This window comes from Lygodium microphyllum, chromosome 19, assembly GCF_053477565.2.
Source record: "Lygodium microphyllum isolate KBCC chromosome 19, Lygodium_microphyllum_v1.1.10, whole genome shotgun sequence".
Classification (NCBI taxonomy): domain Eukaryota; kingdom Viridiplantae; phylum Streptophyta; class Polypodiopsida; order Schizaeales; family Lygodiaceae; genus Lygodium; species Lygodium microphyllum.
This window is the reverse complement of record NC_141153.1, coordinates 26,109,525-26,115,757: the sequence shown is the minus strand read 5'-3', so window position 1 is coordinate 26,115,757 and position 6,233 is coordinate 26,109,525. Positions and strand designations below refer to the sequence as shown.

The following is a 6,233-nucleotide window of genomic DNA, read 5'->3' as shown; positions in this document are numbered from 1 at the left end:
GTTCAACTTATGACAAATCCAAAGATTTAACCACGTGTCCCAAACTTATGGCAAATTCCCATATTCCCCAATATGGTGTTTCTACAAGATGTCAAGGGGTTGGATTCTGATATGATATACTTTCAGAAGTTTCCAGAAGAGAGAAAGAAAGTGGCCTCTATGCTGATGCTGATTTTGACATTTTCATGAAATGATAGACATCTACAGTGCTACAAATATATGGGAGGATGCTGAGTTCTTACGAGAGTCCTAAATAGGCTAATGCAAAAGGAAAGGGAGAAGGTCGCTTTTCGGAGGGAAAAAGGGGCTGCTTTTCGGGATAAAGAGGGAGAAGCTTTTTGGGGTGATGGCTGGACTTATTATGGCATTTCATCTTAAGCCAATTTGGGGGGGAGCTGGTCCATCGCAAGGAGCCACCTTGGAGTCTTCTGCTAGTAGTCATCTATGAGGAGCCCCGAAAATAGCAGATCTTGTGTTCAGTCCAAGAGTGCTTCTAAGGACACAAGCTTCTATGGCTAGGTATAGAGGAGGCACACCGTATAGTGACAATAGCAAACATGAAGGAGAAATCAGTCGACTGATATAGCAGCACAAAGGCCCATGCGCTGTAGTGAGGATCAAAAGAGCTGTATAAGGAGGCAATCTTGGATCAATAAAGCTTGTCACATTCTCGGCGAGCCTTTCGATGGAAGGAACCAGATGACTGAAAAAAAATTTAAGGAAGAATCGATTGTAAAGAGGAGGTTGAGTGCATGGCAGTACTGTGCTGCGGTGCGCTTGAGTCAACGAGTAGCAGTTACTTGCAATCGATTCGAGGAAGCTGGCTATTTATGACGCTGTGATTATGGCGCACAATTATGAGAAGTAATTCAAATCCTTTCCAAGATTTAGAAATAGAAAGAGAATTGAATGAACTGAGGAGAAAAGCTGCTGATCTGTAGGATACGTATGTACTTACATGATCGGGTTGTCAGTTGTTGGGACATCAGAAGTAATATAAAATCTTAACCCTATTGGCAGCAGCACACCAGATCCGAATCCGGCAAGCCCTGCAAATCCAGAAGCTCCCTCATTATACCAGAATGACATTGCCTTCTGTAACAAGTGTGGAAGCTTGGTGGATGGGCAGAGTGTATTTGACAAATCCTTACAGCAAGATGCAGTTTCATGGAATAGTTTAGTTTTTGGCTAAGCACATCAAGGACAGAACAAGAAGACTTGACATGTTCTTCCCAATGGATTTAAAAAGTTCTTGGTGCACAATTCTGCTGAGCTAGATCTTCTGATGATGCATAACAGGAAGTTCTGTGCTGAAATTGCCCATAATGTCTCAACTCTCAAGAGGAAGTCCTTTCTATGCTTGTCATTCTTACTTCTATAAATCAAAGAGTTATCTGCACTTCTAAGTGGCTGAATTCTAGCAAAAGCTTCTGAAGGAATTGGAGAAGCTACGCTGGTGATATTTTAGAGATGTTGTTGAAAGATTCAAGTATCTTCACAGGATGAATGTCATACATGGTGATAACAAGCTTGAGAACCTTCTTCTACCCTTTCATCGATGATACTTTGTAGGATGTACCAGAAGCTTCGAATCCAGATGTAAAAAACCTTCTTTCAAATTGAATCGTGATCTCGCTTGATTGATCTTCTATCCTGAAATTAATCAAGGTCCTCTGTGGTCGCGACTTTACTTTCGAAAACCCTTCGACATCTTTGGATGTCGTACTATTGCGCATCCGAGGTGTGGAATCCACCAAAATGTTGTGTGTGTGACATCTGTTACTTTGTACATACTTAGTTGTTGTGTTTGCATTTTTGTTCTGCGTGGGCAGTATAGGGAGAGAAGGCTCTCCATTAGTATGATATTATGCAGCATGAGGGTTGTGCCAAACAAGTTCATATTGACATGTGTTCTAAAAGCTTGTAATAGCATTGGGGCCGTAAGGTATGGTAGAATGATATCTAATTAGATAACCAGGACAGAATCCGATTTTGATGTAGAAGCAGGAAATGTACTCATTGATATGTACTCCAAACATGGAGAACCTGCTGAAGCATATGAAGGGTGCAATGATTGCTGGTGTTTTTTTACAAGGTCATGATCTAGCCAGTATTGAACTTTATGGACGGATGGAATAGGAAGGTGGTAGAATTCCTTCAGGACATGCAGAAGGAAGGACAAAGCCAAATGTTGTTATCTTAACTAGAATTCTTATTGCTTGTAGTCATGCTGGCTATCTTGAGAAGACAATGTCAAGCATCTATACAGATGTGCACATGTGGGAAGATGCTAATGTAGTTCAAATTCTGAGGAGAACTGCTAATGTAGGCAAAAAGACTGGCATGGCCTAGATAGAGGTCAATAACAAGGTTAATGAGTTCATTGTGGGGCAGCATAAGAGCTACTATGCTGATTGAGACTCTTCTAGCAGTTTTTCAGATGAATGAGATTTTGTATGACATGAACCAACACTTTATGAAGAGTTACATTGGGCTTGCTGATCCGAACTGTCCTATCGCCAGTTTTATGTTCATGGGACCCACTGGAGTGGGCAAAACGGAATTGGCAAATACTTTATCTGTTGCTATTGTGAGGAGCCACTTTTCTGGATGGGAATGGCGTATTGAAGGCAAAAAGGGGGGAGCATACCAAGAAAATGGGGGCGCAGAAAGAAAAAACTCCTGAAATTACGGGCTATAAGGCTTTACTGGTCACGAGAGAATAGCTCTTACGGACATTGATGCTGGTAGACAATGGTTCAGGGCTAGCAAGGGTGCTCCAGAGCAGATACTTGATCTAGCTCATAACAAAGTAGAGATTGAAGGGAGAGTACATGCAGCGATTGACAAATTAGCTGGGGGGGCTTGCAATCACTTGCTGTTGCCTTACAGGAAGTTCCTGAAAGGAATAAAGAGTGTCCTGGTGGCCCGTGGCGATTTTCTGGTCTATTACCTTTTTTTTATCCTCCACAACATGACAGTACTGAGTCCATTCAGTGAGCTTTGAACTTAGGTGTCAATGTGAAGATGATAATAGGTGATCAGCTGGCCATAGCAAAAGAGACAGGGAGCAAGGGCATCCAGAATAGAGAACCAAGATGCTATTGATACTACCATAATGAATATGCTGGCAGATCCAAAAGTGGCCCGAGCAAACATTAGAGAAGTGCATTTTCTACCTTTCAATCCAATGGACAGGAGAAGCAGCTCTGCCAGCTCTACCGGCCTCTGCTGGGCCAAAGATGGACATAGTTCTTGAACACGATGGTCAAAGGGACTGGATTTCTTGCAGAGACTGTTGATCAGTATGCAGATGCAATGACCACAGTGTCGCGAATGTCAGAAGAAGAACAGTTACAAATTGCTGCATTTGCAAGGCAATGGACATCTTACACTTATCTGGAATAAGTATGGGTGGGATCAGGTGTCAAACATAATATTTGTTGACCAGCCAATTGGGACTAGTTTTAATTACATCAGTGACATTCGAGACATTCGGCATGATGAGAATGGCGTCAGTAAAGATATGTACAGTTTTTTTTTTGCAAGCCTTCTATGAAGCACATCCTGAGCTTTTAGGAAATGAGTTCTATGTTACCGGAGAATCATATGCTGGACACACATTCCTGCTGTTACTAGTCGCATTCACATGGGCAACAAAGAGAAAGAGGGTCTACCAATCAAGTTGAAGGGATTTTCTATTGGCAATGGCCTCACAAATCCAGAGATATAGTACAAAGCATATGCAGATTATGCTTTTGAGATGGGCTTTATTGGTGATAAGGATCACACCAGATTGAGCAAGCTATATCCTGCATGTGACATGTCAATCGAGCTCTGTGAGACAAGTGGTATAGTCACATGCATAGCTTCATATTTGGTCTGCAATTTGATATTCAACTCTATCATGTCCATTATTGGGAGTGTAAATGATGTTCTATATGTACTTTGAATCACGTGACAAAAAGGCTGAAGATCTAGTGGAGCTGTGGATGTCTTGGCAGGCCATTTGAAGAAGCTAGGCCCATGAAAGGGGTGGTCAGTCAGACTGTGAAGGATGTGCTACAGACCTTAGTTGATGACGATCTTGTGTTCAAAGACAAGATTGGCACGTCTGTATATTTCTAGAGTTTGCCAAGCTCTGCTGGTAATCAGCTGAGACGTGATATAGGAAACCTAAAGCAACAGCAAGCACAGCTTATTAGAGAGATAGAGTGCTCCAAGAAAGGCAGAGAGGATACAGTTGAACGTGAGGCAGCCTTATTAGAACTAAAAGGTACAGAGGAGAGGCATAAGTCCTTGAGGACGGATTTGGAAGTCTATGCGGACAATGATCCTATTGCTTTTGAAACTATGAGAAATGGTTGCAAACTTACTGCAGTAAACCACTGGACAAATAATATATTTGCTTTACAACATTGGTGTTCTACGAACTTCCCAGATGCAAAAGACAAATTGGAACTTATGTACAAAGAGATGGCTTGGACGGTCTTCTCCAAATGGAAGGGATTGAAGCTACTGTGCTGGGAACAGATACTCTGCAGTGAACCCCAATATATATAGCTACTTACATGCAGGCATCTTGGTTGGCACATGATCTGACTCAAGTGTAGCTATTTCCGTCTGTGCTGCATCTTTAAAGTTAAGTCAAGTACCTCTGTGGTTGCGACATTGCTTTCGAAAACCCTTCGACAGCGTGTGTCGAAGTGTCCTTCCAATCTTGAATGGTCAGAGATTTTGGAGTTCTTTCATTAGTGGGGGGTGCATATTTGGGGTGGTCAATAGGAAGAAAATGATGATGATTGTCATAGATAACCTTCTTCAAGCATGTCGGTCTAGAAGAAACTAGAGAGGGACCGCAAATTGGACATGCATGATATCCTAATGTAGTTAAACCTGTAGAAACAAGTGAGTTAATGATGAAATATATTTGATTAAAGGTAAGAGGCTCTAAGTAAACGTCTATGTTTTTTACTTTTTGTTTTCCAGGAATCAAAAGGGACAACATTACATGTCCTTTTTTTTATTGCCATGGACGGACGGATACTATAGTTTACCAATACCATTGGCCTTACACTATATGAGGTGCTTTTGATGCCAAATGGATTTATTCTATCTAATCCTAGACCAAATCTCAAATTTCTGGGCTCTTCTTTGAAAGTAGGCCACAAATTTTCTACATGTTGCCAAGCTGGTGTGTCTAAAGGAATGCTCCACTTTCCATCACTTGAATGGTGACTAGCATGCCATGACATGAGTCTCGCAATAGATTCACACTTAAACATAAGTTGAATACGTGGAATAATAGAAAAATATTGCAAAACCTTACGAGGCACATCCATTGATTTCATCTCCTGGTTGTATCTTGGTTCACCACAAATAGGACTTTGTCGTACAGATGCATGATCCCCATGAAACAAGATGCAATCATTGACACATGCATGGATTTTAACGTAATCGAGACCTCCAAGAGATGTCAAGAGACGCCTTTCTTGCTCCCTTCTGGTTGGTAATTTATTTCCATTTGGAAGCATTTGTGACAATAACCTGCATATATTGTGCAAACAGAGTTAACAAACCGCGAATATTGTCTAGAAGCATTTATGAATTAATATCAAATGATACATACTTCAATAATGCATTCAAGCTAGCATTACTCCATCCATAAATGGTTTGTAAGTTCAATATCTTGAGAAATGCACGTAGAACGGAGTAGGTGCAACTTTCGTACAATGGAGTTTTCGACGCTATGTGTAGTAGGTCATCTGTCTCTCTAGTGGCGCCCTCCCCTCGAACCTCATGGGAAAATTAATCATGCACCATGTTGTCCAAAATCTCTTTCTCCAAAACTTGATGGGGCATTTGAAGAGGGCTGCTATCGTCGTCATCACTCTCTACTCTTCTTGAGGACTATGCATCCTTGCGTCAACGCTTTGCAGCCTCTCGATGCCCTGGAGGGACCATTTGAGGATGTGGTACCACATGTTGCTCAATAAAAAAATTGAGGTTTTGTTTAATAGTGAAGACACAACATAGACCAATAATATTTTTGCAAATAAAGTAGTAAAAATTACAAGGTCTTTTTCTTGGTCCCACTCTCCGTACATGCTGAGGTGTGGCATTATGATTCGACGTGCTCGAAAAAAACATCCTCAACAACAATCACACATACATTTGATTTTCTATCACAGCCAAGTATCTCGATTGTGAAGACGCAATGTCTCCTTCTCACT

General features: G+C 41.3%; 1 pseudogene; it reads left to right on the top strand.

Moving 5' to 3' along the window:
- The first annotated feature begins 844 nt into the window (after positions 1-844).
- On the top strand, positions 845-4,563 carry LOC148019670 (meiotic nuclear division protein 1 homolog; annotated as a pseudogene).
- The last annotated feature ends 1,670 nt before the right edge of the window (positions 4,564-6,233 follow it).